At 33.9% G+C, this 24,149-nt stretch overlaps 1 pseudogene; it reads left to right on the plus strand.

Moving 5' to 3' along the window:
* Positions 1-24,149, plus strand: part of LOC105032274 (uncharacterized) — a 59,434-nt pseudogene that overhangs the window by 34,876 nt on the left and 409 nt on the right.

The raw sequence follows: 24,149 nt of genomic DNA on the forward strand, positions 1-24,149 counted from the left end.
TATAAAGTGATCCAATAGTTGGACACCCCATATGAGTGATTTCAAGAAAAAAAAATAGTTTTCTCTAGCCTCGCCTCCTTCATTGGTCTTTTTTCCTCTATAGAGTGTCTAAGAGATTTGAAAAAGAAGTTAAATCAGCCATCAAAGATCTTCACGAGCGAGTACTCCCGAAGAGATTGATCCGCAACCGATCTTTTTGTGGACAATCCCTAAAGGTCGGACACCTTGTGTGGCTGTGAGCAACCTGAAGAAGCTCTAATCCATATGATTCAATTGTGGAGATCAGCAACTTGTGCTCTGGTAATGAATTATGAACTCGTTAGATCAAGATCAGATCAGATCTAATAGGTAGATCTGATCTAGAACATCGATATGATCAATACAGATTTTATTATTTTTATATTTTAATTACATATTTAATCATATCATAGATCATGACAAGATAGTTTAGATTAGATCTTGTGTATGTAATATAGATTAAATTATTTAATCTATCATGTTTCGCTGTAAAATTTTTAAAATTGCATGCATAGAACTGTCTAGTTTTCTTTCAATTGGTATCAAAGCCTCGTTTGATATGATATGATTTTATATATATTTAGATCTGATGTTATACTATTAGATTAAATCTAAATAATTTTTATATTCAGATCTGATGTTTGATCAGTCATGTATATATTAGATTAGATGATCTAAGTAGCAAAGTACTCGGATTGGATAATCACCAAGCCATCCGATCATAGGAGCAAGTAAGGTTATATGACCCTCTTCTTCCATTCAATGGGGTGCTCTTATAGCGTGTAAGGATGCCACTGTGAGATCCCATGAAGAAGAATGCGAAAGAAAAAATTTATTTTTCTATAAAATCTTAGATCTTGAAATCTTAAGATTTATTGTATGTAATACAATTATAAAAAAAGTAATAATATCTAATCTTAATGATTAAAAATATTTTAATAAGATTTAAGATCATAAAAGGTTTAGATGTGATCTAAAAGATTTTATGATTTAATTAATTATATTTTATGCAAAATTAATCTGATTTGAAAGAAAAAATTTTTGAAATTTCTGTTGCTGGCAAGCCTATTCGAGCTTATTCGAATTTGATTCAAGTCGACTCGAAGCCTTGCCGAGCCGTCTCAAGTCTAGGGTGACTCAAATCAATATTTTAGTTAGAATTACTTTGCATAAAATTTATGTAAAGATGTTTACATGTGAAATGGTTTCAAAACTTAATCTAAACCCATGTTGATGCTTAACTTAATTGAGAATTAAGTGTTGAATCGATTAGATCTAGAATTATGATTTAAGATCTAATGACATTACATAAAATATGAGGGTATGGGTTAGTTCAAATCAGATCCTCTTAATTAGGTTAGACCTAAGATTAGAATCAAAAAGTTAATGAACCATATAGAAAAATTGATTAAATTTAACCAAAAGTTGAATTAGATTAAATCTGATTTTTTTTAGAACTAATACAATAGTTGTAGTTGGTCAAATCAATGTCTTTAATTAAACCAAATAAACTTTGATTGAGACTCAGTGATCGAGCCCGAGTCATTAGGCTCGTCAAATCAAAATTAATTAACCAATTGATGTCTAAGGTAAGTTTGGCATTTCGACTGATGGTTTTTAATTAAGAGTGGCTTATCTGATCATTTTGATGGTGTCTAAGGCAAGCTTAGCATACCTTCCTACTGATCTCACTTATCTTATCAACTTGATAGATTATATTTTGATTAGATTGCTAAGTGATTTGAGTTGACCGATGCCATTAAGGTTGATCAATATGACTGATGTAAGTGCCTTTCGACCGATATGTCACAAGTCTAATTCAATGATTTGGTGAAGTTAGTGGAAAGATTGTGATTAACTGGTTGATCTCTTCTTTTCTCTTAATTCATTAATTGAATCCTCTAAATTATTAGGTCCCTAAAATGAGATAGTTATGATGATAACTAGATCATAGCCTCCCATTAAGTTAGATGATAATGGGTCCATTAGTTAAATGATCATTGGAGGCCCAAAGGTCTAGTGCTCATCTACTATTGAAATTATCATTCATAATATGATGACTCAGTCGAGTTTGATTGATCGATCAAAGTCGAACCTGATTATTTAGTAGTTAGATTGTTGAGTATGATCATATTAATGGTTGAACCTAACCAAAGCTTGCAGAAAAGACCAAAGTCAACTGAAAAAATTTTTTAGGCAAAATCAATTACTAAAAATTATTTGATAAAATAATTGATTAAGAACATACCTATAGCTGCACATGGATGGACCGACCAAAGTTGGGCTCGTGTGCAGTCGATATGGATTCTAGTACTCGCTAAAAAATTAGGGTAATTCTTCGAATTGAAGGTAGAGGCTATCAATTTATATAAAATAGTGAAAAAAATTTTAGACTAAAATCCATGTCTTTAGGTTTAATCAATTCATATACTGATTAGATTTTTAGTTTTTTTTTGTACAGTTATGGCTACTAACTTATCGCTCTGATCATTGTTAGACAGTAAAAAATTGACGAAACTCAATTTCAATAGCTGATATTGAAAATAATTCTGGAGCACGAGCGGATCTTGTACATGCTTATAGATCTGGCACCTGAGGAGCTCGCTCCAACCGCTCATGGTGTGGTTCAAGATACTTACCTGAAGTGGCTTAACAACCGCACCATGGTGTGTTGTATCATGTGGATGGTCATGAACGATAAGTTCAACCATAAATTCGAGGAAGCTCAGTCAGAAGATATGGTCAAAGTGTTGAACAAGTCTTTTGGCACTCCTGATGATGTTGAGCGACACATGACCAGTTGTGCCATTTTCAATGCCACAATGAGGGAGGAAGAATCAGTCATCGATTATGTTTATATATGATCGAACAGATTGAGCATCTGAGCAAATTTAATTTTTTCTTACATGAATAATTTGAAAAAGATGTGATCCTAAATTTTCTATCAAAATTATATCTACCATTTCTCAGTCATTACCGAATGACGAAATCTGTAGTGAACTACCATAGTCTGTTGAGGTTGCTACAAATTTTTGAGAAGGATCACCAGCTCCACAAGGAGATGGTGAATGTAGTGGGAGGATCTTCTTTAGATGGACATTGTCCCTTTAAGAAAAAGAAGAATAAAAAGGTGCAATATGCTGGGGGTCAGATCTAGAAGTTCAAGTCCAAGTCTGATCAGAATCAGGCAGAATACTTCTACTATAGGAAGCAGGATCATTAGAAGAGGAACTGTCTTCAATACATAGCATCTCTTGATCTAAATAGGCTAAAGAAGAAGAAGCAATCGGTTGCTGGACAAGGTAATTATATGATAACACCTTGCAACTTCTCAATTTTTGATATAATGATCTGGATATTAAATACTGATAGTCTTATTAACATTTGTAATTCATTATAAGGACTTCAGATTAGTATAAGATTTCGAGATTGTGACAGATTTTTAAACATTGAAGATGGAAGATCAGTTCCAAATCTAGCTTTAAAAATTATCAAGCTTGTATTCGATTCTTATTTTATTGTTCTTAATGATTATCATTTTTGTCCTAGTTTCTTATTGAATATAATTTGTTAGGCCTTTTGGCCAAAGAAAATTATGAGATTTCAATAAAAAAAAAAATTGTAATATCATTTTGAATGATGTTACTATCATACATAGACAATTAAACAATGATATTTATATTGTATCACGGCCTAGTGTAATATACTAGTCGAATAAATGTCCTAGGATAGATGATGTCACAGATGCCTATCTTTAGCATTGTAGGCTAAGTTATATTAACAAGAATAAGATGAACAGATTAGCGCAAGAGAAAATCCTTGAAGATAATAATTATGAATCATTGCCTATCCGTGAGTCTTGTCTACTTGGAAAGATGATTAAGTCACTTTTTATTGGTAAAGATGAATGAACCAGTGATGTTCTAGATCTTGTACATGCTGATATATATAGACCCATAAGCACTAGTGCTAGGATAGGTATCACTATTTCATTACGTTCACAGATGATTTTTCTAGGTATAGGTATGTTTACTTAATGAAACACAAATCTAAATCATTTAAAATGTTCAAACAATTCCATAATGAGATAGAAAAATAAACTAGAAAGAATATTAAAACTCTTCGATCTGATTGAGGAGGTGAATATCTTTCTGATAAATTTCTGACATATCTAGAAAAAAATAGGATTATCTCACAATAGACATCTCCTGAAATGCTACAGTATAATGGTGTGTTAGAAAGGAGAAATCAAATCTTGTTGGACATGGTTCGGTCCATGATGGATTTTTCTAGTATGTCGATCTCCTTTTGAGGATGTACACTCGAGTCCACTTGCTATATACTTAATAGGGTTTCGAGTAAATCTGTGAGTAAAATACGACATGAGATGTGGATGGGGCGTAAGTCAGTGCTCTCTTACCTAAGGGTTTGGGGGTGTCCGACTTATGTCAAATATTTAAAAATGAACAAGCTTAGAGCTAGGTCTGACAAGTAAATTTTTAGAGGATAATCGAAAGAAACTAAGAGGTATTATTTCTATCTTGCTGATGAACAAAAGGTATTTGTCAGTCTTAAGATAGTCTTTTTGGAAAAAAAATTTCTTGAAAAAAGAATTAATGCCTCTAAGATTGAACTTGATGAAGTTCAACAAGTAGAATCGATACAATCTAGTGAACCCATAATATGTCTTAAATTTATTGCAAGCGCACGGTGTGCAATGTAGCACGTCCGACGAGTATGAGTCGATCCCACAAGGAATTGAATTTTGAATTGTATTTAAATGCTTGCTCAGGCGAGCTTTAGAGTAAAAGGGAAGAGATTGTTTGTTGAATTATGAACTACCAAAGTAATAAACTAATTAATTATAAAGCTAAATTATCTAAAAGATCTAGGGCTCTTGAATCCACTAGATCAATGAATTAGAGAGCCTTCTTATGATTTCTCTTATAATGTCCCTTGATCAAGGTATAAAATATGAACAAGCATGGATCATGAAGAGATTTAACTCAACTATGATCCATCAAATATTTTGTTCTCACCCTAATTAAGAGACCCTTCCTTTCTTCACTTCTCTTGTGTTATCCAAGTATAGGCTATGAAGGGATTCTGACCCAACTATAATCGATCAAGGTTTCCACATGGAAAGAGAAGAAATGATTTAAAAAATTATGATCCTTCTATCAATCATCCCCTCTTACACTGAATCAAGCATGGACTATGAAGAGATTCTGACCCAACTATAGCCCATCAAGTCTCTTGATGAGAGAGATGAAGGGAGAAGGATTCTAAAAATTTAAAAGTTTGAAAAAAAAAATTGAATAGAGCAGACTTCTATTCATGATCTAGCTTCATCGTAAATCCCAGAGGGATTATTTAGCCAGACATAGTTAATTTGAAGTTAAAAATAAAATAAAGACTAATTCTACTTGCTGGAGTTGAACTTGCGAAAATTAAAAATTACAGAATTAAAAGATACAGAAATTTAAACTATCCTATTGCAGAAATTAAAATTATAAAAATTAAATAGAAAAAAATAACTAATTTATTTCTGAATAAAAATTTTGATATGAAAATTTTTAACTCTTAAGCCATTAACAAGGCTTGGAGTTTGAACAGGAAATAAAATCTCTTACAGAACCAGACTTCTCTCCTTCTCTTGGCTTGGGATCAACCTTCCCGTGGCTGACTCTCCTTCTCGTGTGTTGGAAGGATGGAAGAAAGTGGAAACAAAGTGGCTAAAAAGTTTTAAAGGTGGGTATGTCTGCCTGTCACACAGATCCCTACAAGAATTTTGGAGTGGAGAGAGATATCCTATGAATAGAGGTATTAGGCTTTATTTATAGATGTAGGCAGAGAGGAGGATTTTATATTTTTTCGATGTGGGACTAAAAAAAGAGGATAGATGAATGGTTAGGATTTAATTTGAAAAGTATGGATGGATGGATAAGATTCAAGAGCAAGAGAGAATAAGACAATCGGTTAAGGCTTTAAAATAAATTCTAAAAATATAATTTAATTTTTTTTTTCTTTCCGCATTCGCAACCCAGGCTTGCACCGCGTCCACTCCGCTTCTTCCTTCTTCCCGCGATCACCCAGCATTTGGTCTCATGCACCCGTGTCACAGGCCTCCTGTGTTCATGTTGGTTCACTATGTATCATGTTCTTCATCAGCCATATCCCACATGCCAGCAGCTCACCAAAACCCAATATATACCAGCTCTCTTTCTCTTTTATTGCTTTGAATGCACATGGACTTCATGCACAATATGCTAGTTTCCTGCTCCACGTGAAGCGTCCAAAACAATTTTTTTCTTATGAGCCGCATGAAGATCAAATGGTCCATGGTGGACCAACAACTTACGTATTGGATTGAATTGACTTCCGATTTTGAATTTAATTTCATTTTAACTCCATTTTTTATCTCGTTTGATCCCTTTAAGCCTGCAGATCGGGCTCTTCATGTTGGTGTAGCTTTTTTCTGTAAAATATATGAAAAAATATCAATTTAAAAAAAATAAAAATAATTTGATCCATAAATTAATACTTCTATGAGCAAATTTATACACCTATCACATCCCCCAACTTATTTATTGCTAGTCTCTTAGTAATGCCATATATATATATATATATATATATATATATATATATATATATATATTAAATTTTTTTTTAATAATATTTCATTAAGTTCACCCTTTACAAAAATAGATCTAGGATTGAAAGTCAAAGAGTTTAGCAAATATAACTAATTAAATATTAAGCTTTAAAAGTAAATTTCATAGTTAGTATAATTAGAAACTTCCTTAGAATACATCGAAAGATCTACAGCACTTGTGTTTGTGATGGCCAACTTAGCATTTGAGTGCTGACTTGTAAAGGACAAATGTATCTTCTCTAATCACCTTATTTTGATTAATTTTCTATACACCCTTAAATAAAGTTCATGAATTTAAGGTAGCTTTCACACAGCCTTCTCCTTTTTTTTTTTTTTTTTTTTTTTTACATGTTGAGTATCCTGGCCTTCCCTTCACTGTTTGATACAAACCTTCACACTTGACTTAGGTGCAGAGTTCCGATTACTAAGCTTAGGGCAATCCACATATACTCTGTGTTTTTATTTTAGGTAGGTAGCTCTTTCCTTAAATTCAAATTTTTGATTGGAGTGTATATCAATTACCAATTTTAAGTGATAATTGAGTCCTCAGTCGGCCTCACAACCAACACCTATTTGCCTTGTCAGCGTGCATGTACAGTTAGAAGTACTAATAACCTTTAAATGATCTAAGTAAGCTGCTAAAAGTCTGCCCACTAATCTACTTCTTAACTCACTACAGTCATTAGCAAATACTTTCTAACTCTTATTATTCTTTTCCTAATCTATTTTGCTCAAAATACTCTTTTTTTTTTTTTACCCTCCAACTTAAATATCATTATTTCTAATGAAGAAAGAAAGACATTAAGAAAAAGAAAGATATCACCTGATGAATATGTGTTCTTTATTGAAGGTGATCTGGTGCGATGTTGGTCTGAAAGTCCGTGAAGTTCGAAGACTGGTATCTCTATTTATTCAATAGAAAAGATATTAGTTGAAAAAAATTCAGTTGCCTCCCAGAAGCGCTAAGTTTAATGTCTTCAGCCAGATAAAATATTTCAAGCAATTTAATCATGATAAATTAGCTCATAGAGAACCATGACTTCATCAATAGATTCTTTGGGTAGTTCCAAGAATGATTTCAATCTTTGACCATTAACTTTAAACACAGCACCATTACTTAGATTTTCAATTTTTATAGCTCCATGTGGGAAGACTTCTTTAACTAAGAAAGGTCCTGTCCATCTAGATCTAAGCTTTTCAGAAAATAGGTGTAATTTAGAATTATACAAAAGAACTTTTTGTCCAGAAGTAAATGATTTTCTCATAATTGTCTGATCATGAAATACTTTGGTTCGCTCCTTGTACACCCTAGCATTATCGTAAGCTTCATTTCTAAGTTCTTCTAATTCATTAATTTGAAGCTTCTTATGGTTTCCAGCTACGTTCAAATCCATATTTAAATTTTTAATAGCCCACATGGCTTTATGCTCTAGCTCAATAGGCAAGTTATAAGGTTTTCTAAACATAATCCTATATGAAGACATTCCTAAATTGGTCTTGAAGGCGGTTCGATATGCCCATAGTGCATCAACTAATTTTCAGGACCAATCCTTTCTATTGGTATTAACAGTTTTCTCCAAGATTTGTTTGATCTGTTTGTTGGACACTTCTACTTGTCCACTAGTCTGAGGGTGATAAGGTGTGGCCAACTTGTGAGTGACATTATATTTTTTTCATTAATGTAGCAAAGGATAGGTTGCAAAAATGTGTCCCCCGATCACTAATAATTGCTCTAGGAGTGCTGAAGCGGGAGAGAATATTTTTTTAAAAAAATTTTATGACCATTTTGCTATCAGTAGATCTACAGGGAAGAGCTTCTACCCACTTTAAGACATAGTCGATAGCTACTAAAATGTATTCATTTCCAAATGAGTTTGGAAATGTGCCCATAAAATCGATCTCCCACACATCAAAAATTTCAATCACTAAGATTGGATTGAGTGGCATCATTTTTCTCTTGGTGATTCACCCCATTTATTGGCATCGAGCACAACTTCTACAGTACTTGTATATATCTTTAAATAGATTTGGTCAATAAAATTCACATTGAAGGACTTTAGCAGCTATTTTCTTAGACGTAAAGTGACCACCACATGTTTGGTCATGATAGAATGATAAAATGCTTCTAACCTCATTATCCAGGACACACCTTCTAATTATTTGATCAGGACACTGCTTAAAGAGGTATGGATCATCCCAAATGAAATACTTCACTTGGGCAAAGAATTTGTATCTGTCTTGAGTAGTCCAATGAGAAGGAACTTTACCAATGGCTAAATAGTTGACAATATCGGTATACCATGGTTCAGTGGACACAGACATGAGCTGTTCATCAAAAAAAAATTCATTGATAGGTGATTCATTAGATGGTGCGACTATGATTCGGGACAAGTGATCTGCTATTGTATTTTTCGTATCTTTTTTGTCCCTGATTTCTAGGTCAAATTCTTGAAGGAGTAAGATCCATCATATCAAGCATGCCTTGGCATCTTTCTTTGCTAGGAGATGTCTAATGGCTGAGTGATCAGTATAGATAATGGTATGTGACCCAACCAAATAGGACCTAAATTTTTCTAGGGCAAAGACAACAGCTAGGAACTCCTTTTCAGTGGTAGTGTAATTAAGCTGCGCATCATTTAAGGTTTTGCTCGTATGGTAAATAACTCTAGGAAGCTTATTAATTTTTTGACCTAAAACTGCACCCACAGTATGATCAGACGCATCACACATCAGTTCAAAAGATTCAGACCAGACAGGAGGGTGAATGATAGGAGTTGAAATGAGTGCCTTTTTTAGGAATTCAAAAGACTCTAGGCATTCATGAGTGAACTCAAATTTGATTTCTTTTACTTAGAGATTAGTTAATGGACGAGCCACTTTGCTAAAATTGACAATGAATCTCTTATAAAATCCAGCATGTCCTAGAAATGAATGGATTTCTTTGACAGATTTGGGTGGTGGAAGACTTGCAATAAGATCTACTTTGGCCTTGTCCACTTCAATTCTTTTTATCAAAACTACATGGCCAAAAACTATCCCTTCTCTAACCATGAATTGGCACTTTTTTCAGTTAAGAACTAAGTGCTTCTTCTTATATCTTTCTAGAACTAATCTCAGATAATCTAAGCATTCGAAGAAAGTCGGACCAAAGACAGAAAAGTCATTCATAAAAATTTTCAGAAATCGTTCAACCATATCTGAAAAAATACTGATCATGTATCTCTGAAAGATTGTCAGTGCATTACATAATCCAAAGGATATATGCCTATAAGCAAAGATTCCAAATGGATAAGTGAATGTAGTCTTTTCCTGATCTTCGAGGGCTATAGGGATCTGATTATAGCTGGAATATCCATCGAGAAAATAGTAGAACTCTTGTCCGGCTAATTTTTCTACCATTTGATCAATAAATGGTAATGAAAAGTGATATTTTCTTGTTGCAGCATTCAATTTTCTATAGTCTATACAGACCCTCCACCCCATTTGTGTCCTAGTTGGAATAAGTTCGTTTGCTTCATTCTGGACCACTGTTACCTCAGACTTTTTTGGTACCACTTGTACAGGGCTTACCCACGAGCTATCAGAGATGGGGTAGATAATTCCATTATCTAGTAACTTTAGAATTTCCTTTTTGACTACATCCTTCATGGCTGGGTTAAATCTTCTCTGAGCATCTCTAGTTGGTTTGGCCTCTTCCTCTAGGTGAATCCTGTGTTGAACTATGGAAGGGCTTATTCCCTTAATATCAGCCATGGTCCAGCCTATTGCTTCATGATTCTTTTTTAGAATTTCTAGCAACTCCTCTTCTTGTTTAGAATTTAGGTTAGATGCGATAATTACAAGCAAGGTTTCTTCTAGACCTAAATATGCATATTTAAAGTGTTTGGGGAGGGGTTTTAATTCTAATTTGGTTACCTTCTCTATTAATGGTTTGGATGATGGACTAATCATTTTTATGATTGGTTCAATGGAAGGCTCTTGTCTCTGGCTATTCCTATTATCAATAAGAATTTTATTGATTTCTTCAGATTCATTGATTGGCCAGAGACTAGACTCGAAATCGACTTCTTCATCGCTAATGTCAATGGATTCATAAATTTCCTCTTGAATTACATTTACATCAACATGCTGGAAGGATTCTTGTTCTAGGTTGAATATATTTAGCTCAATTATCATATTTCCAAAAGATAACTTCATAAGTCCATTCCGACAGTTAATTTCAGCATTTGCAGTAGCTAAGAATGGTCTTCCTAAAATAACTGGGATATGACCCTTGGGGTTCGCAACTGGTTCGGTCTCTAAAATGATAAAGTCTATAGAAAAGATAAAATTATCAATCTTGATTAAAACATCTTCTACCATTCCTTTAGGGATCCTAAAAGATCTATCTGCTAATTATAATGAGATTTTTGTCGGTAGAAGTTTTCCTAATCCTAATTGCTTATAAACTGAAAATGAAAGAATATTTACACTAGCTCCTAAATCTAGCAAGGCCTTCTCAATATGGGTTTCTCCAATATCATATGAAATTATTGGAGATCTTGGATCCTTATATTTTATTGGCACATGACTAGATAAGTATGAGCTCACACTTGCTGTCAAAAATGCTCTCTTAGGTACATTGGTGGCTCTTTTTTTGGTACAAAGATCTTTTAAAAATTTAGCATAGGTTGGAACTTGTTTAATCATATCTAAAAGAGGGATATTTACTTGGACTTGCTTAAATACTTCTAAAATTTTATCCAAATGTTCCAATTTTTTATTGAGCCTTAGTCGATTTGGAAAAGGAGCTTTAGGAATTTTGGATTTTGGGCTTGGTGTACTATCAATTTCAGGAGCTTGAGTTTGTAAGGTAGGTTTTTCATAAGGTAACTCAATTGAATTTTCTCTATCATCAGATGTACCTACCTTATTGTTCACTTATTTTTCAGATCTTAAGGTGTGATAGCATTCACATGACTGACTTGGTTTCCTTGTTGGGGTCGTGGACCATTTTGGTTTCTCGGATTAGGTTCAGGTTGGCTTGATAGCTTACCTCATTCTCGCTCGCTCATAGCAGAAGCTAGCTGACCCACTTGCATTTCCAAATGGACAATGGCTTGGGAGTTAGTGTTTATGAGTTGACCCATGATTTGCATAAAATTACTCAGTGTGGCATTGGTGTCAGTATTGGATTTGGCAAGGACTTCTAAATTTTTTTCTAGAGAATTAAGTTTCTTTTCATTATTATTGAAGCCTGGTGGGTTGTTTATCACAGAGTTAGGCCTTGGATTTTGCTGGCTGTAGCTAGGACTACCTACATTTGAGTTTTGTGATCAAGAAAAATTTGGATGATTCCTCTAACCTGGGTTATATGTGGGTGCATAGGGATTGTTTAGATTAGATCTTTTGTATGTAATATAGATTAAATTATTTAATCTATCATGTTTCATTGTAAAATTTTTAAAAATTGTATGCATATAACTGCATAGTTTTCCTTTAGATTGATACCAGGATTGATGAACGAGTTCTCAAGTTGGCCATCAGGAGCTCGTGATGCAGCCTGGGAGATATTTCTGGTAAGTTAAAACTAGTTTAATTTTTAATTTTCAATATGTTGGTATTTTAATTACATATTAATATATGCTTGTTTCTATATTGCAGAAGTACTATCGATTCGAGACTTTTCAGGACAAGGAGGCTGGCCATTGGATCTTCGAGGAGGTGGCCACACGAAGGTTCTGAGATGGCCTCTACAGCCTCAGGCAGTCCATCATTTAGCACTTCGTTTCTCAGTCACCATCAGACTAGAGGTCCTTCACAGATCACTAGATGCGGGCGGACATATGGTAGGCCCTCTGTGATCAGTGGAGTAGTGAAGAGTACTCCAGTAGGCAGCAGAAGGCTCAACAGAATTGAGCTACAGCAATGGGCACATGGAGGAGATTGTGCAGAGACTTTTGAGCCAACGACCTCAGAGCCTCCTGGATGCCATCTGCGATACGGTCGTGGAGCTTCTCTAAGATCCATAGCTATGCGACTGGCTAAGCTCATCATCCCAACCATCACATCAGGTAATTATCTTACTAAATTCTTTTACTTATTTTAAGTTTTCATATTTAGAAGCTTCATATATTTAGGTTTGTTGGGAATTGTGTCCCAAAGCCAATCGTCAGCCTGTTGACGGTTGTGCTTATCATTATAATTGTATATAAATTATTAAATTAATAAATATTATTTAATTTTTTTATCACTGTGTACATCTTATTTTGAACTCCTGTTATATGATGAAGTCCTTAGGATTATTTGATTCGATATAAAAAGATATATCATTTAGTCCTTAAATGAGTTCGTGACCAAATGATATGCTATTACTAGAATGATAGATATATCAAGTGTAGATTGTTATATGCCATATAGGTTAGTTGTCCTCTTAACCAAAGAGCATGGAGATGCTGGTATAGCATGCAGGTAAAATATAAGAGTATATTTCACTGAACGTGACCAACTCCGGAGTACTTTGTTGTCAAGAGTCACTCTGAAGTGATATATGTATAAGTGTCCCTCTGACCTGAGATCATCACGGTGACTTACAAGCAACTCACTATACTTTGGTGCTGGACTACCTGAATTTTTAATTTAGCGATGAAAGATTTTTGGGTATAGTCAAGTCATTGTGAAATCGGTATGTGAGTCAAGATGAAATTGACCCCTCCGAATAAGTAGGAGTTAATGTATTAGTGTGTTTTAATTCAGTAAAATCTTGATCAAAATAATCTATGTGATAGATTTTAAAAATTAAAATATAATATGGATGACCATATCAGGGTTGGCAGTTAAATCTTAGGTCACCTTGAGCATTTGGGTCAAAAGGATGAATTATATAGTAACTATATTCAAATAGGTTCTTGAATGTTGTTTAGCATACTTTCGGCCTATCCGGACGTCGAATACCATTGCTAGATAGTTACTCCAATTGGTACAGGAATCAGTTTCTGTGCTACTAGTTTAGATTCGAACCTATGAAATCACACACATTAGAAGTTCTTCTCCGATCATATGGCTAACCTGAAGAGTCCCATTGGGCGGAGACTCTAAAGAAGAGTCCCACTAGACTTGGACTCTATCTTTAATGAAGGATTAATTAGTGATTAGATCACTAATTAGCTTAATTTGATTGAACATTAAAGTTTGGATCAAGACTGATTGAATTTGATTCAATCAAGTCAAGTCTAATTAGGTTATGAGATGACCTAATCGATAAGGGAGAAATGATCCAGATTTGATCGGATCTATAGCTCAATTAATTTATTGATTTGATCAAATTTAATTAAGATTATAAGAGCCTAATTAGATCAGATTCACTATATTTTATTTGGATCTAATTGGATTAGATTTGAAAGAAATCCAATTGGTTAAACCTTAGAGTCCCAAATGAGTAGGACTCTATCCCTTGCGCCACCTAAATTGTCTCACATCTTTTCTCACCACACAAAATCAATTTGTATATGAGAAAATCAAAAAATAATTCTTCTTTTGTCACTCATTAAGGATAGGAATTGATTAATTTTGATTTGAATTTAAATTAGTTTGAATTTCAACTTAAAACTTTATCCATATCCTTCCACACGTTGGCTGCTTTTGAAGGGGTCTATTGTGTACGAGAAAAGGAGGTCTTTCTAACTGATTTTTACACCCAATTTTTTCTAATAAGTCCCTCTTTAAGTTGATAAGGAAGAGAAAAAGCTGAAGTCGAATTGAAATTCAAAAGAGTTTGAATTACAACAAACTCCAACCCTTATCCTGTTTTATCTTATTTGTGCGGCAACCATAAAAAGGCCATAATTTTGTATGCCAAAAGAAGAGAGCTCTTCACCATAAGATACCAAAGAGAAATAGGGTCAAAAATACTTCTTTGAAATATGAGGATTGGATGGGTTTCCTTCCTCCTTGGCGTGAACAAAAGAGAAGACTGTTCTCCTCTTGGGTGAGAGACCTAGAACTGTTCTAGATTTTTGGGTGAAGAAAAAATCAAAGAGAAGAGAGTCTTCATCTAAATTTTCTCCATCATCTATCATCCTCCTCTGATCCATCTTTGACATCGAAAAGATTTGAGGTGATCAAAGAAAGAGATCAAGTTAGATCTACCATCAGAAGCCGACTGTATGAGATAGCACTCCCGCGGAGGGCTGATCGGTCTGAGGGGCTTCATATGGACCATCCGTAGAGGTCGGATGCTTGTGCGACTACTCGACATCAGCGAGAGCTTCATACCATGCTTACCAGTAGTAGAGATCATCAATCCATGAAAAAATGATAAGTTCTGAACTCTACTGATATAATCTAAAGGTTAGATCAAATTCAAGGCATCGATGTGATCGATGTAGTTTTTTATTTTATTTTAGATTTTATATATAAATTTTTTATATCATAAATCCTTAATGGTAGTTTAGATCTGATCTAAGGCATGTTTAATCTTTTATTATTTCACTATAAAATTTTAAAAATACATACTTTGAACTACCCATTTTTTCCTTCAATATAGAATCAGAGCAAGGTTTCTTATGACATAAATTTTTTGCATATAATCTGATTTTAATTATTTAGATTAGATCAAAATAGTTAATTTTGAATCTGAGTAGTATAGTAATCTAATTAGATAGATCCTCATCGCCATCCGATCATAGGAGAAATCAGGATTTCACTATCCTATTTATCCATTCGATGGGATCTTCTATGACGTGTAGGGGTGCTACACGATCTTTTTCATGATGATGAATAATAAAAAAAAATTTAAAATTTTATTTTAGATCTAAAATAATGTATATTAGATCTAAAATTAAAATTTTAATCATTAGATGATTGATTTAAAAATATTTTATAAAATTAAAAATTATTTTCAAACACTGAATCCAAACCCATATTAGCCCAAAACTTATTTGAGAATTAAGTGATCTAGATATGAGAATCAAAGATCTACGGCATTAATTTTATAACTCATAGGTTAATGGGTTAGCTCGAGTCAAATCTATTTAACTGGATTAGACCTAGGGTTAGAAATCATTGATAATGGACCATGTTAGTAATTGATCAAATCTAATTAAAAGTTAATTCTAATTGGATCAATTTTTTCTCTTGATCAATTTCAATAGTTATAGTTAGTCAAGTCTATATCTTTGATTAGACCAATATGGACTTTGATCATAGCTCCTGGTCGAATCTAAGTCTATAAGTTGATCAAATTGAAAATGACTAACCAGTTGGTGTCTAAGGTAAGTATGGCAGCTTTGATCGATGGTCATTAATTGAGAGCTACTCACATAGATTGAGTCTATATCGAGTTAATGGCATATCCCTCCCATCGATCTCACTTATCTGACCAATATGGTGAATCATATTTTAATTAGATCACTTAATGATTGGAGTTGATCCATGCTAACTAGAAAATCATTATGACTGATTTAGGTGTCCCTATTTCAACTTATCTTGAGTCCTCTTTATAACTTGGTGAAGCTAGTAGGAGGATTCATGACTGGTTGGTTAGACCAGCTTATGTCTGATTCTCTTAATCTGACTTGGTGAAATCAGTGGGAGTATTAAGATTAACTAGTCAAATATCATCTCATCTCTTAATTCAACTAATTAAATCCTCTAAAATTATTAGGTCCCTAAAATAAAATAGTTACGGTGATAACTAGATCATAGCCTCCTATTAAGTTGGGTGATAATGAGTCTAATGGTTTAGATGATTATTGGAGGTGCCACACGTCTGGTGCTCATCTGGCTGTCAGAATTATCATTCATAATATGTTATTTTAGTTATCTTTTTGATGATGGTCAGGTTGGCCGAGCCACACTCAGGCCTGATCACTTGTTTGTTAGATACACTAAATTTTGGTATGTTAATGGTTGGACCTAACCAGAACCTTCAGTAGAAGTGCCACACACCTGCTGAAGAGGTGTCTAGGGCAAAATTGAATATTAAAAATTATTTAGTGAAATAATTGGTTATGAACCTACCCGTGGATACACAAGAGTTGGTCGAGCCATACTCGAGCCTATGTATAGTCCATGTGGATTCTAGTACCCACTAAGAAATTAGTGTAATTTTTCAAGTTGAAGGTAGAGGCTATCAATTCGAATAAAATAGTGAGAGAACCTTTAGACTAAAATCTATGTCTTTAGGCTTAATCAATTCATATACTAATTAGGTTCTGATTTTTCTTTTGCAGTTATGGCCACCATCTTGTTGCTCCGATCATTATTAGATAGTGATAAATTGATGGGATCAAATTTCGATAGCTGGTATCGAAAGCTCAAAATAGGCCTGGAGCACGAATGGATCTTGTATGTATTGACAGATCCGGCACCTGAAGAGCCAGTTTTGAATGCATGTAGCACGGTCAGAGACACTTATCAGAAGTGACTCAACGACCAAACTATGGTTTATTGTGTTATACTGATGGCGATGAATGATGAGTTTAGCCATCATTTCGAGAATGCTCAGCCACAGGATATGTTGCAAATATTGAATGAGTCCTTTGGCACACCCAATGATGTTGAGAGGCACAAGACTAGTTGTGCCATCTTCAACGCTCGAATGAGAGAAGGAGCATCAGTCACTGATCATGTATTGTATATGATTGAGATGATTGAGTGCCTAAGTAAGTTCAACTTTTTTCTGCATGAGTAGTTGGAAAAAGATACTATTCTGAAGTCTCTGCCCAAATCCTACCTTCCTTTCCTTACTCATTTTTGAATAACAAAGTCTGTAGTTAACTACTACGGTTTGCTGAGATTATTATAAAACTTTGAGAAGGATCACCAGCTTCAAAAAGAATCGGTGAATGTTATGGAAGGATCTTCTTCTGGACGTTGATCTTTTAAAAAGAAAAGAAGAACAAGAAAAATAAAAAAAAGGTGCAAAGTGCTGGGGCACCCAAGCCCTGTCAGACCAAGAAATCCAAGTCCGATCAGAGTCAGACGAAATACTTCTACTGTAAGAAGCAGGGGTACTGAAAAAGAAATTATCCTCAATATATTATCTTCCTGGATCCGAACAGATCAAGAAAGAAGCAAGTTATTGCTGGATAAGATAATTATATAATAACAACTTGTAATTTCTCAATTTATGATTTCACTACCTGGGTATTAGATATCAAAAGTCCTTTTAATATTTGCAATTCATTGCAGATTTGCAGGTTAGTAGAGATTTGAAGAAGGTGAAAGATTCTTTAATGTTAGAGATGAAAGTCCAGTTCAGTTCTAGTGTTAGGGACTATTAAGCTTGTATTCAAATCTAATGTAATTGTTTTAAGTGAATGTCAATTTTATCCTTCTTTTTTATTGAATATTATTTCTATAGGCCTTTTGGCCATGTACGGTTATGAAATTTCAATAAAAAAAAATAATTTTAATATCATTATGAATGGTGTTAATGTGATGAATGGACAACTGAACAATGATATTTACATATTATCACAATCTGTTAGTATAATGTACACATCCAACAAATGCCTTAGAATTAGTGATGTCTCCGATATCTACCTTTGGTATTGTAGGTTAGGTCATGTTAACAAGAGAAGAATAAATAGGTTGACACAAGAAAAAATCTTCGAAGTCAGTGATTGTGAATCACTCCCAACCTGTGAGTCTTGTCTTCTTGAAAAAAAATGATCAAATCACTTTTTACTGAAAAAGATGAGCGAGCTAGTGAAGTTCTAAGTCTGATACATACTGATATATGTGGACCTATAAACACTAGTGCTAGAGGTGGATATTATTATTTCATTATATTTATAGACGACCTATCGAGGTATGAGCATGTCTAGTTAATGACACATAAGTCAGAATCATTTGAAATGTTTAAACAATTTCATAATGAACTAGAGAAACAAACTAAAAAGAGTATTAAAACTCTTCGGTTCGATCGAGGAGGAGAATATCTCTCTAGTGAGTTTCTAACATACTTAAAAGAGAATGGGATTCTTTCACAATAGACCCCTCTTGGAACACCACAACATAATGGTGTATCAGAAAGGAGGAATCGAACCCTGTTAGATATAGTTCGATCCATGATAGGCTTTGCAAGTTTGCTGATTTTTTTTTTTGAAGATACGCACTCGAATTGACTTATTATATTTTAAATAAAGTTCTGAGTTAGTCTGTAAGTAAAACATCACATGAGATGTGGACAGGACGTAAGCCAGCACTCTCTCACCTGAGGATTTGGGAATGTCCGGCTTATGTCAAACATTTGAAAACTGACAAGCTTAGACCTAGGTCTGATAAATGTCTATTTGTAGGGTATCCAAAAGAGATCAAGAGATATTACTTCTACCTTGCTGACGAACAGAGGGTGTTCGTCAACGATAGGGCTATCTTTTTAAAAAAGAAATTCCTTAGTGAAGGAACTAATGCCTCAAAGATTGAACTTGATGAAGTTCGATCGGTAGAAAAACTGACACAATCTAGTAAATCCATAGAGTCAGACTTGATTAGATCAAATCTAAAATCTATTATAGAAACATCTTTAAGAAGATCTGGTAGAGTACAGCATCAACCGGATAGATACTATGATTTTTTAGTTCAGGACGAAGATCCAGTTGAACTCGATGAGAACAATGAGGATCCGATCATCTATATGGATGCGATGCAGAGGTCTGACTCTGATAAGTGGCTGGAAGTCATGAAATCTGAAATAGAGTCCATGAAAATCAACAATGTATGGACATTGGTTGATCCACCTGAAGGGATAAAATCCATAGGGTGTAAGTGAATCTTCAAAAAGAAAAGAGACACCGATGGGAAGGTGGAGATCTATAAAGTTCGTCTGGTTGTCAAGGGTTACCATCAATATTATGGTATTGACTATGACGAGATATTTTTTTCTGTGGCAATGCTCAAGTCTATTCAGATTATGCTTGCGATAGCAGTACATCTAGACTATAAAATCTGACAAATAGATGTAAAACAGCCTTCCTAAATAGAGAGCTAGAAGAAGAGGTGTATATGATATAACCTCAAAGTTTCATATACACAGATGAGTCTAAGGTGTGCAAGCTTTAAAGATCCATCTATGGACTTAAGCAAGCATCTCGAAGTTGGAACATGCATTTTGATAAAATGATCAGAACGTATGGCTTCATTAAGAATGGAAAAGAATCCTGCATATACAAATGAGTTAATAACTCTATGATAGTATTTCTTATTTTGTATGTCGATGATATTCTCTTAATCGAAAATGACATCCCAGCATTATAGGGAATAAAAATTTGGTTGTCATCATAGTTCTCCATAAAAGATTTGGGAGAAGCATCCTTCATCCTTAGGATGAAGATCTATAGAGATAGATCTAAAAAGTTGCTTGAATTATTTCAGTCGACGTACATTGATACTGTGCTGAAAAGGTTCAGCATAGAGAATTTCAAGGAAGGCTATCTTTTGATAGGCCAAAAAATTTTTCTCTCAAAGAGTGATTGTTCGACAACTTCTCAAGAGAGAGAACATATAAGTAGAATTTTATATGCTTCGGTAGTGGGATCTATTATGTTTCCATGATATGTACGCGATCGAATATGGCATACTCATTAGGAGTAATGAGCAGATACCAGTCCAATCTAGATGAGAATCACTGGAAGGTCGTAAAGACCATCCTTAAGTATTTGAGAAATACTAAGGATCAGTGGCTTATCTATGGAGAATCCGATCTAAAACTTATGGGGTTTACAGACTCCAATTTTTAGTCAGATCATGATGACAGCAAAAACGTATTAGGATATATTTATACCCTGAATGGTGGAGCAATCTATTGAAAAAATTTCAAGCAGCATACTGTGGCCAACTCTACTTGTGAGGTGGAATATATCGTGGCATCCGATGCTGTGAAGGAAGCTGTGTCACTATGAAAGTTCATCAACGAGCTCGGAGTGGCACCCTCTCTTGATGGCCCCATCTTGTTGTACTACGATAGTACTGGTGCCATTGCTCAAGGGAAGGAATCGAAGTCACATCAGCGAACCAAGCATATTTTTTATTGCTACCACCTGGTCCGAGAGATCGTGGATCGAGGTGACGTCGAACTTCAGAAGATCGACAAAAAGAAGAACCTGACCAACCCATTTACTAAAGCCCTCGACGTCAAGGAGTTCGAAGACTACAAATCAAAGATGGGTATATGATACTGCACCGATTGACTTTAGTCTAAGTGAGAGTTGTTGGAAATTGTGTTTTAAAGTCAATCGTCAGTCTGTTGATGGTTGAACTTATTATTATAATTATATATAAATTATTAAATTAATAAATATTATTTAATTTTTTTATCACTGTGTACATCTCATTTTGAACTTCTGTTATGTGATGAAGTCCTTAGGACTATTTGATTCGATATTGGAGGATGTATCGTTTAGTCCTTAAATGAGTTCACGACCAAATGATATGCTATTACTAGATGGTAGACATATCAAGTGTGGGTCATTGTATGCCATATAAGTTGGTTGTCCTCTTAACCAAAGAGTGTGGAGATGCTGATATGGCATGCAGGTGAAATATAGGAGTATATTTTACTGAACGAGACCAACTCCAGAGCACTTTGCTGTCAAGAGTCACTCCGAAGGGATATCGGTATAAATATCTCTCTGATCTGAGATCACTACAGTGATTTACAAGCAACTCACTATGCTTTGGTGCTGGACTATCTGAATTTTTAATTCAGCGATGAAAGATTTCTGTGCATAGTCAAGTCATTGTGAAGTCGGTGTGTGAGTCAAAATGGAATTGACCCCTCCGAATAAGTAGGAGTTAATGTATTAGTGTGTTTCAATTCAGTAAAATCTTGATCGGAGTAATCCATCTGATAGATTTTGAAAATTGAAATATAATGTGGATGACCATATCAGAGTTGCAGTTAAACCCTAGGTCACCTTGAGCATTTGGATCAAAGAGATGAATTATACGGTAACTATATTCAAATAAGTTCTTGAGTGTTGCTTAGTATACTTTCGGCCTATCTGGATGTCAGATACCATTACTAGATGGTTACTCCAATTGGTACAGAAATCAATTCTTGTGCTACCGACTTAGGTTCGAACTTATGAGGTCACACACATTAGAAGTTCCTCTCCGATCACATGGCTAATCTAAAGAGTCCCACTAGACGGAGATTCTAGAAAAGAGTTCCACTAGACTTAGACTATATCTTTAATGAAGGATTAATTAGTGATTAGATCACTAATTAGCTTAATTTGATTGAGCATTAAAGTCTAGATTAAGTCTGATTGAATTTGATTCAATCAAGTCAAGTCTGATTAGGTTATGAGATGACCTAATTGGTAACAGAGAAATGATCCTGATTTGATCAGATCTATGGCTCAATTAATTTATTGATTTGATCAAATTTAATTGAGATTATAAAAGTATAATTATATTAGATTCATCATATTTTATTTGGATCTAATTGGATTGAGTTTGAAAGAAATTCAATTGGTTAAACCCTAGAGTCCCAAATGAGCAGGACTCTATCCCTTGCGCCACCTAAATTATCTCATGCCTTTTCTCACCACACAAAATCAGTTTATACATGAGAAAACTAGAAAATAATCCTTCTTTTGTCGCTTATTAAGGACAAGAATTGGTTGGTTTTGATTTGAATTCAAATTAGTTTGAATTTTAACTTAAAACCTTATCCATATCCTTCCATACGTTGGCTACTTTTGAAGGGGTCTATTGTGTATGAGAAAAAGAGGTCTTCCCAATTGATTTTTATGCTAATTTTCTCTGGTAAGTCTCTATTTAAGTTTGATAAGGGTGAAAAAAAGTTGGAGTCGAATTGAAATTCAAAAGAGTTTGAATTACAACAAACTCCAGCCCTTATCCTATTTTATTTGGTTTGTGCGACAACCATAAAAAGGCCACAATTTTGTGTGCCAAAAGAAGAGAGCGCTTCACCACAAGATACCAGAAAGAAATAGGGTCAAAAGCACTTCTTTAGGATGTGAGGATTGGGTGGGTTTCCTTCCTCCTTGGCATGAACAAAAGAGGAGACCATTCTCCTCTTGGGTGAGAAACCTAGAACTGTTCTAGATTTTTGGGTGAAAAAAAAATCAAAGAGAAGAGAGTCTTTATCTAAATTTTCTTCACCATCCAGCATTTTTCTCTGATCCATCTTCGATATCGAAAAAGTTTGAGGTGATCAAAAAAGGAGATCAAATCAGATCTACCATCAGAAGCCGACTGCATGAGCTTGCACTCTCGCGGAGGGCTAATCGGTCCGAAGAGCTTCGTGTGACCATCCGTAGAGGTCGGATACTTATGCGGCTGCTCGACATTAGTGAGAGCTTCATACCATGCTTATCAGCAGTGGAGATCATCAATCCATGAAAAGATGATGAGTTCTGAACTCTACCAACATAATCTAAAGGTTAGATCATATTCAGGACATCGATGTGATCGATGCAGTTTTTTATTTTATTTTAAATTTTATATATAAATTTTTTATGTCATAGATATTTAATGATAATTTAGATCTGATCTAAGATATATTTAAAATATTAAAATATTTAATCTTTTATTATTTTACTATAAAATTTTAAAAATACATGCTTTGAACTATCCATTTTTTCCTTCAAGATTTGAGTCTAAGAAGGAGATCTAGGGGCTAAAAATTTAATTTAACCATCTAATCGATAGGTCGAGGGTGTCTATAGCTCTATATTATTGAATAGAATATGTAGAATCAATCTATTCGAGAATCGAAGAAGTGTATTGAAAGATATATCTTCATATCGAAACTTACTAATATTATTTTATTTTTTTCATTATAGGATGCTGGGATATCCGATTCTCATCCACCAGCTGCTGAAAAGAAATGAGAGGAGGAGGAGGCAGACGACGATGAGGATCGGATCTGATTTTTTTTGATGTACTATATTTTTTGATATTAATTATAAAAAAATTATATAATTTATATTTTTAATATAATATAATTAATTTTTAATTTTTGTTATCATATTATCTTTAGATTTTAATTATAACAGGTATTAGAAACCATAATTCATTGTGATTAATTAAAATAAATTTTAAAAAATGTTTTTATTAATTTTTTAAAAAATAAAATTAATTATTAGCGATGGTATTAGAGATGAAAAATATCATTGCTAATATTTATTAGTGACGGCATTAGCGATGATACCATCATCTCTAATATTTTTTAAAATTTTTTTATTAAATTTAAAAATTTAAAAAAATTAAAGATGGTATTAGCGATGGTATTTTTTATCGCTAATAATTATTAGCGATGGTATTAGCTATGAAAATACTGTCACTAATATTTTTTAATTTTTTTTAAAAATTTAATTTAAAAATTAAAAAATAATTAGTGATAGAGTTATTGCATCACTAACGCCATCACTAATACTCGTATTAACGATGGTGGTATTTACCATTGCTAATAAAGATAGTTAACGATAAGATTTTTTTAGATTGACTGTTATGATGGAAT

Source organism: Elaeis guineensis, chromosome 1 (assembly GCF_000442705.2).
Source record: "Elaeis guineensis isolate ETL-2024a chromosome 1, EG11, whole genome shotgun sequence".
Lineage (NCBI taxonomy): Eukaryota > Viridiplantae > Streptophyta > Magnoliopsida > Arecales > Arecaceae > Elaeis > Elaeis guineensis.